Source organism: Neopelma chrysocephalum, unplaced genomic scaffold, assembly GCF_003984885.1.
Source record: "Neopelma chrysocephalum unplaced genomic scaffold, ASM398488v2 Primary Assembly neopelma1_26, whole genome shotgun sequence".
Lineage (NCBI taxonomy): Eukaryota > Metazoa > Chordata > Aves > Passeriformes > Pipridae > Neopelma > Neopelma chrysocephalum.
The window spans coordinates 14,078,149-14,091,237 of NW_020897695.1; the positions used below are offsets into that span (position 1 = coordinate 14,078,149).

At 35.2% G+C, this 13,089-nt stretch overlaps 1 protein-coding gene across 2 annotated transcripts in view; it reads left to right on the top strand.

The window, feature by feature from the left end:
- The window catches only part of BBS9 (Bardet-Biedl syndrome 9), a 289,338-nt gene that overhangs the window by 33,740 nt on the left and 242,509 nt on the right, over window positions 1–13,089 (top strand). The gene's annotated exons all lie outside the window — the stretch shown is intronic.

The following is a 13,089-nucleotide window of genomic DNA, read 5'->3' on the forward strand; positions in this document are numbered from 1 at the left end:
GCTTATAGAGATAGTAATTTGGCTTAAACTGAGCATATGTCTTTGGATTTTTTTTTTTTAAATAATTTGAAAGGGAATTCTTTGTGAGTTAATGTGATAATGATTTTCTAGTACTCCACTCAAGAGAGACCTCAGTCTCAGTTGGGGCTTTTGGGCACTACTGTAAGATAAATAATATTAAGTACTTTAATAAGCATAGAGTTGTTAATCCTACACTGCTGAGGGATTGAAGGACCTTAAATATGGTGTTATGTCAATTAATTACTTTCTTCCCTTTTATTGCAATAATACTTACAAAGTAAATGAAGCATTCTGAAAGTAGTTATCTCTACAGATCATACCTGTTCATCTGTATTATCTCTGTGGCATAATGTCTGTTACTTCTAATGTATGACTCTGGCTTGCTGGATAAGAACAGCATTATTAGAAGCTATTTTATATAAATCCCTTGGGGCAGGAGTAGTAATTGTGTCACAAAAGCAGTCATATACATTATCCTGTAATCGTTGTAGTCTACTTCTAAAATCAACTGGAAAGTGCTTTAGAGAATTCCAGCTAAGCAACTTGTAATTCTAATGTGTACCCCTCTTTATTCTTTATTAATTGATTTTTTCTCTAAAAATGATGTGAAATACAGTATTCCCCTATTGCAATACCAGTATGTAAATAAGGGTAATAATATACTACAACATTTGGTATTAAATTCCAGTATAAACTGCTTGATTTCCATCACTTTTTCAGAAACATGCAAGGAAAAATAGAATCAAAGATAAGTGGTTACTTATAACATTTTTAGTAAGGTGCCAATGAACCATAAAAATTATGTATTTTTAAGCTGTTGAACTACACTTTTTTGCCTGAACCTGAATGTTCTCTCTCAGGGAATTGAAAATTTCATATAAAAACTTGTGATCAGAAACTTGAACTGCAGGCAAAAATTTGTTTGTTTTATTCTGGGTTTTACCTGAATATCTCTTTAACTAATCACTGAACTGGAAGTTTAGTTCTACATATTGTTATAGAGATTTGTCCCTTATTTTGTTGGAAGTTTATATTCTGGTTCTGTTTAATGTGTATTAGTTATTCTTTCTGACATACTTTTAATGTCAAGGGGACTCCTACATGCCTAACACTGCCTGTATTGCTTCAGAAGTATAACCACATACACTGACAATTTCAGTTAATTTAAACTGCTTAGGTCTCTGTCTCAGCACAAATTATCCTTCAAGTTATGGCTGTGAGAAAACATTCTCTCTGAAGCTGAAACTTTTGAAGAAAATGGTTTAGATGTTCTGCCTGAGTTGATTAAAAAACCCCAAACAACCCCCCCGCCCAAATCCTTTCTAGAATGGTTTGAATAGAAACAGTCCATACACTGCAGTTGAAACAGCTGAAATCTGGGAAGTTACACAAAGGAATTACAAGAATTCCTACTCTGCTCAAAATTTCAGTGTTCAAATGATAGTTGTGAGCATCAGTATTTGCTTGGTATCCATGATAACTATATGAATATCTTCTTAGTGTTGACTTCAAAGTCCATTTCCTTTTTTCTTGCCTTTTACTTTTCGTTTTTCTGTTTCATCAAAGACCTCTTTTCTAAGACCTTCTTTATACCTCCACATCTCCTTTGCAAAGGAAGCTTCATGAGCGGTATCTCTTATGCTTATAGGTTATAAATTCTATGAATTTGTCACTGATGCTTCTTGAGATGTGACAGATTTCACTCAGAATCCCTCCCTTCCTCATAATTCAGGTAATTGTGTGGGGAGCAAACTCATAGCATTGTTGTTCCTACACAAAGTTCCTATTAGCTAAAGCACCTCATATGAACGTTCTTTTTTCCTGTTGGCAAGGATTTAAGCCTGTAAAGGCAAGTGACCTAATAACTCCTCAACCAAAAGGTGGGTTATGTGTGTCAGAGTCATCTGACATAACTTGTTCATAAAGTAGCAGAAAGTCACTTCTAGAAGAGTCATATTTGTTTTTCTGTCTGAATTATCCTGTCTCCATATGCTTGACCACAAGAGGTCCTTGGAGTAGATTAAAATACTTAGACAACTACTTTTCTATTTATTTGACACTAATTCACTTGGCAAAGCTGTTGCTAAGAGTACCATCGTACCATCTTTTAATGGCTGATTGATTGCACTAAGTTTTACTCTGTCCTGGTTGGCCTGAAACTAGAACATCATGTTCAGGTGCATTCAGTCTGAAGCAAAATAGGTTGTGTTGCTAGCCTCTGGGATGTTTTCTGTAACAATATGAAATGCCAGTGTGGGTTGAGTTAAAATACATAGATAGAGTATTATAGCTTGGATGTAGTCTCAGGAAAGGGATTTCTGTTTTGATCACTTCCAAGTCACAAAGCTGTTTTTGCAATAGGAAAGCATGAGGCCTTTAAATTAGGGACGTTTTTTTCCCTTCTGAATATTTTAAAAGTTCACTAGTCTCCATTTCACTACTTGGTTTTGTTTGTACACAGTCTTCAAGTTATATCTGATAATCCTGTAAAGGCTAAAAGGTAGCGTGCCTTTTTTTCTTTTAAAGTGAAACAGACTGCAAACTTCCTCAAATACCCCTTCTTTTCGAGTCAGTGTTTCATGATGTCTCTAATTTTGGTTCTTTGTGCTTTTGACTGTCCACCAAGAAATTAAGTCTGATGATATCTGCATGGCAAAAAAGTGTTGGAAGTAGGCACAGTTCTAACAGGAAGCCAACCTCGGGGTTTAGGGGACATGTGGGAAAGATACTTCTTCCCTCTCTATTCTACTGGGGTCTCTTACTACTTTAGGCACCAGTTTATCAGTGAACTTAATGTTTAAATAAATGAAGGATATTTTCCCCTTCAGCCACATTGAAATTTGATTAGTAATACCTAAAAAGAAAAAACTTTAGAGCCACTTGTAGTGCTTGTCTATAAGTAACTGGATGCCTTGCATATGTGTTGCCTCTTGTTTTTAGGAGCTATATCTGGGAATCAGAATATAGTAACCACTGTAGTATCACTATGTCTGTGAGAAGAGGGACTGTTCTTCATGGAAGAAAGATTCTTGAAGCAAATAACCCAGAAAATGATGCATATGCCTTGTAAAATGTGAAGTTATTTTATTACAAGGGGTTGACAGGTATAGACAAGTTGGTGAAAGTAGCTAAAATATTTGCTTTCACTTTCATTTATTTGACAGGTAAATATCATTTTACTTGGTAATGGAAGAGCATGTTTTCTGAAGAGGAAATATGAAGAAGTCTGGAAAGGTTTTTTGTGCAGAAGTAATTTATTACCTTTAAAGAATAAGAATTTCTGAGTTTCATAAAATATTAAGTTACCAGGACTCAACTTTTTAGCTTGAGTTAAGCTAGGTTTTCATTACTTGAGAAGGGGAAAAGTTATTTTCTTTTTTAAACAAAAGTAAGTGTTGAAAATCCAGGAAATAAAGTAGACTTTATATGTTCAAATGACAAGTAGGGCTACTTAGTAAGCTTTGTTCACACTTCAACTCTTTATGAACTTCAAGTCTGCCTAGTCTGCCTAGGTTTATACTGAGGAATTATCCCATAGATATATCACAGGGTTCCACGTCTTTAGCACTGATTCTGCTTTGCTCAGTTTGCTGTCAGAAAGCAGTTTCTTTATGTGAATTGCTAGCACTACAACTAACTATGGTATTTGAAATCTACTGAGGTAATTTTTTGTTGTTGCTTCTCCAAGTATGATCACTGCAGTCTTGACTATTGGGGTCGTGCCTGAACTCCTGACATCGGTGTATGAACCACCAGCCCATTATGACTGCCCATTTATCAGCCATCATTTAAACCTAGCAAGCTATAGGCTATTGATGTTCATGTTTTGACTTATGCTGTTACATATTTGATTAAGGATTTATTGATTAATAAAATAATAATTTTATTATTTAGATGCCACTTTTCTTTTTTTCTTGCATGTTTTCTAATAAAAGCATGTGTAACATGCATAACAGATGAGTAGTGTAAAAAGGTATGTACAGCCTATTTTGCTCGAAGTAGTGATTTCATGCTACCTGACTTTTCTGTTTTGCCATGTTCTACTACAGGCTTGTAACGTTCATTCTTTATAACCAGAGGTGACCACTTAAAGATAGTTACAGATCAAAGTGGGAAGGTTTTTTGTCTTGACAATCTGATGTGCCACCTTTGAACTGTCAGTGTTATTGTTGGCCTTGGCTATTTGAGGACCAAATGAAGACCAATAAATGCCTGCAGAAAAATTCCCACTGCTTTAACCCTGGGTTTAAAAGAATACGCGAGGAAGGGTTGTGTGGTTTTTATGACTTAGTAGCTTACTGTGTGCTGCAGTACTCTCCCCCATTAGTCTGCAGCTTAACTGCAAGACTGAGAAGTATTGCTCTGGTGACTCAGGAAGGTAGAGATTGTCCCTACACCACCTTCAGCACACTTTAAGCATAAGCCAAATTACCTATGCTGCTGCACTTCAGGATTGCCTATCAGTTGCCATTTTGAAGGAGAACACACTACTGAAAGTGACATTAGTTTTGTTTATTGCATTTAAAACCAATCCCATCTTTACCCCAACATCAAATAGTAAAAAATTGTAGTTACTGGAGCAAATGGAGAGAATCACTTTTTTGCCTTTTTGAAAAATGTTTAATGCAATACTCCCTTTGGATTTTCTGATTTATTAGTATTTCATAATATTAGAATGATTGGTAAGAAATGTGTGGTTTGTATACTTCCTGGTCTAACGAGGTATAAAGTCCCTGCAGAGTGTTGTTCACTAACTTCATAGAACCAAGACCTGTGTGTATGAGTAATAGCTTGAGCCTGACATAGTTAACATGTTTATAACTTCATGGTACTTTATCTGAATAAATTTATGTATAAGGTCTCTGATTCAGCAACCTGTCTCCATAATGAAGAGAACATAATCTAGGCTTTAAATTCTTTGTTTTGACACAGATTAATTCCCAGATTTGAACTCATATGTGTTCCAATAGACTGATCAGTTTAATTTAAATGAGGTATGTGAATCAAAAGGTTGGAGTTCAGAATTCTGGTATATAGCCATTGGTTGAAAATGTGCTTTATGAAGTTTTAGCTTCCAATATTTTTTAAAGAAAATTAAAATCTGCAATCTATTTGCAAGTGAGAAAATATTGGCTTGGTCCAAATATGAACTTGAAATTAAAATTTAGTTTTCTGGCACAGAATCATAGAACGTTGGGTGGTTGGATGAATGTGCTTTGTGTAGCTGATCTCTCCAAACAGTAGAAAGGCAACAGGAACTGAATTTAACTGGAAAAAATATGAAGAAATATTGTAGTTGAATTAAGTATATAAGGTGTAAAAGTGCAATCATATAGGGTAATAGTGGGTGGATTCAAAATAAAACCCCTCTCATTGAATTTTTTAGCTGTCCAGATGCTTGAAAATACTTAGTTCTTCATTCCATCCCGTCTGTTATTCCTTATTATAACTGACGTCACCACAGCTACCACAACTGTTAAAGAATCACCATATAAAAATGGGAAAACTTACATATAAAACCAGCAAAACTTAGCACTTATTACATAGTTTTATGGAAAGAAAACTGCAGGAATCAAACTTTATAGTTTGTTGAAAGATTTTTCCTTTCTGTATAGTAGTACTGTAATAGAAGCAGTGCCAGTTATGACGCACAATATGAACTGTTCAGCTATATACATGTATATATATAAATTTTTATTTGAGTGTTCTGTAAGTAAGCATGTTGCTTGATCTGAGAAGTTAAATGGAGAGAATTCTAGAATCTTTCTACTTAAACATAATTTCATTTTAAAGAAATGTTTGTAAGGAAAGAAATGGTTTTTGTCGCTAATTTGCCACTGGATTGTCAAGAAATGGCAGTACAAAATATTACCCTCTTTAAAGGTCTTTTGAGGAGATAAATTTGATGTGTGTAGCTTAGCCACAAAATATGAATGTGATTGTATTTCTTTTACCTTAGTAGGATTCTGATCCTGCAAAAGACATAGATGTGCCAAATACCATGTCCAGTATATACTGTGATTCATGACTGGCTTTCTAGCAAGCTAGCTTCAAATGATATTTACTGTATGATATTAAGCACATGCCCATACTGTCGGTTCTTCTAATTTTATTGCATGTCACTTATTCGCTTTTTGAAAAAGCCTACTTTTTACAGTCATATGGTTTTGTAAAGGTTTCAACTTACTTTAGAATAACTTTAAATATTTCTACCTTCATGGTTCTAGAGAAAGCTTTAAAAATGGAAATTCTCAAGAATAAAAAGGTAACTCTCCGTGTAGTATTTAAAGTCATATCCTTGCTTTTAAACAAATATCATGTGGTTTTTTGGCTAATCCACAATTTCTCTGTGGCAGTTCATGTAGAATTTAACTGTATCGTATTCTGAACTCACAGTCTTGGAGTTGGTTACTGAGCAGTAGGCTGGAGTTTATGGATGTATTGTGACACTTGCCCTACCCATGGACATCTTGTTTCAAAAGCAGTTTTACGAAGAGTGTCAGGCTGTTGATTTTAAAGGTCTTGATTATTATGCTATTAACATGAAAGACATTTTTTCATACAAGGACCAGCACATAGGACATTTATGTTAAGCTATGGAACCGAGAGCCACCTAGCAGTACAAAGTGCTAGAGATGCTTTGAAAAAGCAGCTTTGCTCTTTGCGACACAAGGTGAGGGGACAGTATTGTTAAAATGGACAGTGTACATACTTTTTCTTACTGAAATGCTGGTGAATTTTGAAGCATGCAGGCAACTGTGAGGAGAAAGTTTTTTGAGTGTTTTGAAAGTTATGTAATTCTTCAAACCTTTCAGAATAAATCTGTGGTAAGACACATCATGGTTATTCCTGTTAACCTCTTTGTAATATGTGTTTAGTCTAAGTTTCCATGTGTACTGTCTAATACTATCTTGTATAAAGCCAACAGTTAAAAATAAGCTTTATGTAAAATGATAAACTTACTAGAGTGTAGATTTTATCAGTATAGCACCTTACATCTCTTTATTTTGGAAGCAGAGATGCTAGGGGGCTTCTTCAGCTTTCCTGAAGTGACATGGACTCTAACCACTATCTTGAAGTGGGAGAAGAGAAGGTTTAGATGAAGAATAAACTTTTGAGGCCCTCCATATCTTATATTCACAATGCTGTAGCTGTTAGGATAGCCTTTGAGCCTTTGGAAGCTGCTATATACCCATCTGCCAGTGATGGAGTTTGGCCAGGAAACAGACTTTAGACTTCAGGTGAAGGAAGTGCAAATGCAGAAATATGCTTTAAGAGTGAATAAAGCATGGAGATGTTTTATGTGTGTCACAGTTGGTCTTAATTTCTTTCTTGTTTCTAACACTGGTACTGTCAAAAATGAAATCACAATGTAATTTCTCTTGTTTCTTATCATTTGGAGGTCTAACATAGAGGCTGCACTCTTATTTAAAGTAATCATATTTTCTTATCTGTCCTCACATTCATTTTCAGTTCAGATAGTGTCATTAAGTGTCTTAGATACGGAACTGTGATAATAAGAAATGCAATGTGGAAGTTACGAACTTTTCCTTGAATGCGTTATGCTTCAGTACGCTTTCAGTTTTTTGCTTTAAGCAACATGATGTATTTCTGGAGGCCTGTGTCATCACTCTGAGTATTCTGTTTTTATTCTACTTTGTGACAAATACTAATTTTAATTAAATGCTGCATTTCGTATAACTGTCTATTTTAATTTTTAAATCAAACTTTCACTGCTCTTGAAATAGTTTTGATTTTATATTGAAAACGACAAGAAACCAAGTTTGTTAATCCTTCAGATAAAAGTTCCTTTTACATGTAAGTTGTAGCATGAGCTTAAATTGCGTGTCTAGCCTGCCTGTTCTAGTGTTGTGTGTGTGTTCCCTGCCTGGAGGAGCCAAGGTTACATTGTGCATAGAAGTCTGTCCCACTTCATGCATTGTTAAATGCTAACTTGTTAAGATTCCCCTACGTTTAAATTGTCAAGCTATTATAGTAACCCTGTTAAAAAACCCAACACCTGCTTCATTTAGTGTGACCTGGTAGCCTTCAGGGCTCACCTGTGCGAAAGCTCTGCTGCCTGGCTTCCCCTCCCTTGCAAGCCGCCTTGGGTTGTCCTGCAGGTGGCAGTAGTGATCTGGCAGAAAAGACCTCTGACCCAAACTTTTGTGAGTAGTGTTTGGTTTTAACTTGGCAGTAGAAATAAAAACAATTAATTTCCTTTTTTTATTTTATTTTTATTTTTTTGTTTTGTTTCGTTTGGTGGAAGATGCTCCTTCTTATTTGGTCGTTAGATGTCATTTGGCCTCTTAGGCAAAGAATGTCTTTCAAAGAGATTCTACATGAGGAGAGCTACCCAAGCTAAAGACTTGCCTGAATTTGTCCTGCAGTAAGGTGCTAACTAGTTTATTGTTTTGCTGTGTGGTGTCACTATGTAAAATTGCTGGTGAAGATGTCTTCACTCGCAAGAGGAGAGCAAAAGTACCTGTAGAGGATCTGAAACTTGAAGAATTCTTTAGGCATTTAAAATGGTAACAGTCAGTGTTTGTAAGAGGGGATTGTTGACTTGTTTTAGTAATAGATTTTATTTTTTATATGCTTTTCCACTGGTTATCAAGATGTAATTATGCTTAATTTCCTTGTTCTTCTTACATGTATTTGATATTTTCTTTAACTAGATTTGTGTCAGTAATCTTAAAGTATCACATGAAAGGGAAAGATGAAGAATGTTTTTCTGTAAAGCTACAGCACAAATTATTTACCGCTTAATGACATTCAACATAATTACATATTATTATTTGGACACTATATTTCTATTATATACTTGTGTGCAGAGTGTGCAAAGCATGTTAAACACATAATATAAATAGACTCTTTGAGAGCAATTAAATTATCTGTTTTCATGTGTAATAGCAGAATAGGGAAGTCTTACACATAAAGCATTGCTTGTGAGGTAAGCTGAACCAAGATTTTTTTACACAGGAAGGCATTTCAAGGGAGCCTGAGGGTGCTCCACAGGTACAGAGAACCAATTACAAATCAATAGTAGCTGGCATTGGGTCACACTGGGTGTACTTTGAATATTTAGCTGCGGGTGTACTTTAAATTTTGGAGTGTGTGTTTAATAAGAGTAAGATGGGCCTTTTACTCCATTAGTTCATGTTAGAAAATTCTTACAGTTTATTACTCCTAGTCTGATCTTCCTTCAGTGTTTTATCAAATGTTTCACACAGTTACAGCTTAAAATGACATTGAAATGGAACTTGGAACAACTTCGGTTTTCAAAAGCACTAAACTAAAAAGTGCTATTGAGATGTTCACTTGCATATAATTGCATCAAATGGTGATAAAATGAGGAGAAAAATGGATTCAAAATGCTTGGGCATGATGATGGAATTAGTTTCCTAATTTAGTAGTTTTTAAATAATATATTATCAATAAGGAACAGAAAATAGTATTGCAGAGAATCTTGTTTTCTAAAATGGTTCATATGAGTAATATAAATTAAGACTACTTCTGAAATTGAAGTAGAAGTTTTATAAGCTATTATAAATATAAATAATTGAAACTGTAAATAGTCCTTGTCCTAAGAGTTGACCAAGGCTTAGCTTGTGTCATTCAAGTAGAATTCAGAATTACAGATTCTAAGTCAATTGTGTGAGCCATCAGTTTGGCATTATATAACTGGAAACATGCGAAGCATTTTAATTTCTTAAAAAATTATATTGTGAGCAATTTGTTTAGTAAGAGAAGACCTACAAAAAACATATGCAATTATTATTATCCAGAATCCAATAAAAAATAGTTTTACAAATTATTACCATATGTGTGCAGGAGTTGCTTTATACTGTACATTTATTTTAGATATCAGAATAATTTGTTTTATACTTTTGAGTTCCTCACTATTAAAGTGTCCCCTTAGATTTGCTATTACTTTGACTATTGTGTGATACATAGTAAAAGAAATAGTTTACAATAAAAGAAATTTAACAAGTAATTGAAATTCCAGATTGTGTGCAAAATGAAGTAATGGTATTTGCAGGGATATTGTGGGAGTGCAGTAGCTGTGGGGAAACTACTATAAAACTGCTAAAAATGCTTCCCCTCCTCCTGGTGCCTTTAACGACTGTTAGAAAAGACTGAGAAAATAAAGCAATCTTGAATGGCTGACAAACATTCCACCAGAGAAATTAATATATTATAAAAAAATATGTTATAACTGGTTTATTGTTGTTTCTTATTGTTTCTATTGATGTGCAAATTCATAGACAGCTTTTAACAAGGAAAGATTACCGAAAAAGGCTTTTTTATATTTCTGTATGTTTCATATTGAACAATCTTCTTGAGACCCTGCAGAAGAGTAACTGAAGCAAAGGAAAAGTGTGATTTGTAACACTGTTTTCTTAAACCAGTGCTTTTGTCTCTGAGATAGTGCAGACCTCAAGGATGTCATGACTAATGGGAAAGTTGGTTGAAATGAGTTTATTTTAAGGTGGATTTTCTGAATGTGCATTCTGTAATGCTGACATAAACTCAGAAGTTAAGGAAAGCATATTTTATATCGGTAAATCACCTCATTGATTTAAGTTGATCTCATATGATAGACTGAGTAGCTGCAGATGACTGCCAGCTTAAAAGGCCTGTATTTACAAACCACTTTTGAATGTATTATACCTTAGTAGTATATCATCAAAGATTTATTGCTAACAGTGTAGCTATATTTCTTCATGCCCTTTTGATTTACACTCAGATGTCCTCATGGATCTTTCCTTATTAGATTAACAGATGCAAAACCTCAAGAAAGAAATTTTAAGATGGTCCAAAGCCATTACTGAAGAATTTTAGAAATTGTCTGGTTTTCAGATGTCAGTTTTCTTTCTTCAGCTGTGGAACAACCTCATGATGCAATTTCTCTTGTTGTCCCCCTTTTTTTTTTCCAAAAAAAAAAAAAAAGAAAAAGTTATTATTTGCTGTGACTTAATAGCAAAGTGTGGGGCAATGTCTTTGGTAGCATGGTAGCATCTACCTCAACAATACCCAATTTTTAAAGACTTTGCTGCAACCATGACCAATCTGGCAAATCTCCTTGCAAACATTTGGCAGGCATTAACAAAGTCCTATACATTAGGTATAATTTACATACCTTACTAAGACTGTGTTGTGGTTCAAGTATTCACAATAGTCTGTCCCCTAGCATTGTTCATATACAGAACTCAGGGCTAGCCCAATGTATTTGTTTCATGTGCCATCCAGAATTCTGTAAATGTCGCACAGATGTGTGTTGTACAGAGCTTTTTGGACATAAGAAAACTAGGATGAGTGTAATTTCAACAACAGGCCCAGTCCTGAGCAAGGAAGCCAGCTATAGTCGACAACAAATATTCAAGTAGCCAGAGAAAACCAGGACTCACATTTAGTTCCAGTTCCTCTTGAGAGTTTACAATTTGTCAGAAAGCCCCTTTGGGATGTAAGCCCCAAGCTTACAGGTTGCAAATAGGCCATGGCGTTTGCAGAATGGCTGCTAACTCAAGTACTGGATAAGGAAGTTGAAAATCAGTGTTAAGTCTTCTACTTTCTTTTCTTAAAGTATTTGTTAGCGGAGTCTTGGCATCTCAGCCTTATGTGCTCACAAAACCAGCTTCCTATTACAGTTTTGCAGGGAATGCTAATAGACATTAAAAGTTGCAGTGGTAGCTGGAAGCTTTTCTGTGGCCATAAGTAGTCCCAAAAGAGAAGATTTTTTCTGTTTAAGATGAGCTTATATAGTAGATAAGGGAAACAGTGTGTTTGAGCCCTTTTAGGTGCCTTCTGTTCGAGAAGGCAGTTCAGATTTGCATGTTTCACCTTTAGGAAAGAGCTAACTGGGATTACCTGTTGTCCAAAAAAAGCTCATGAGCAGTTTCCATCCATTCATAATTCAACAAGGAGATTTATTTTTTTCTTTCACTAAGTAAAAATTACTTTCTGTAGAAAGAGAAAGCTCAAGTTTATCTACACCAACTACTTATTTGTATAGTGCCCAGTGGGGCCTTCATTCCTGTATGCAGTTATAATGTAATTGTACGAATTCAGATGATCTCAGTTGCAGCATATTTTTTCCAGGTTATTTGGTTGCAGTTGTGAAACCACCACTGGGATTGTGGCCTTAACATACTATAAATAGGCATTTTGGACAGTCCAATTGGACCACCAGTTGTCAAAATGAATCTGTGTCATCTGTTTGCTTTTGTAATAACTATTAACATGCAAATTTTGGAATGAGGTTTCCTATCTGGGTGCTCTGTAGCCATGCTACAAGACAGAGTAGGAAACCAGAGGATTCTGTTTCTTTTATATAGCTACCTGGCTTTTGTTCTACATATATTTGATCTAGAGGAGGCATTTGAAAGGTATCTTGCAAGTGTCAGTTAAAAGAATTTTTGTTTATTCTGTATGAATTATAGCTTGAATGCAAGGGACCCCTGGTGGCCTAGTGGTTAGGATGCGGCACTCTCACTGCTGTGACCCAGGTTCAATTCCTGGTCCCCCGGGCAGATGAAGCTCGTTAGCCCTGTGAGGCCATCCATCTATGAGAAAGTCACTCTAAACAAACCTACGTCCTGAGGACCTCACTGCCATTGTCCAAGCTTGCTTGGCCCCGGCAGATGAACCTTAGGATTAAAGGGTGGGCTCAGTTCAGTGCATGCTGTATCTCACCTAAAAAATCCATTGCGCAGGCTGGAAAGGTAAAAGACCTTTCCCAAAATCTTCGTTCGCGAAGACTGGCCATTATTATATTATAGCTTGAATGCTTACATAAATGCAGTATTTTTGCAGGAGTTTAATTAGTGGGATAGTGAATTAGGCTTTCTTATCCAAATCACTTTTTATATCTAAGAATTAAATTTGATCTATCTTTGGCTCAAATACAACTGCCATATAAAACAAAGGCAGTTTCTGCCGTAAGATGTTCTAAGTATGGAATAAGAGTAAATTACTGGAATGAATGTGTTCTTTTGTGATTATGAAAATAAATACAGGCTTTTAATTTAATTACAAATAAGCATTTATAAAAATAAATTGAAAGTT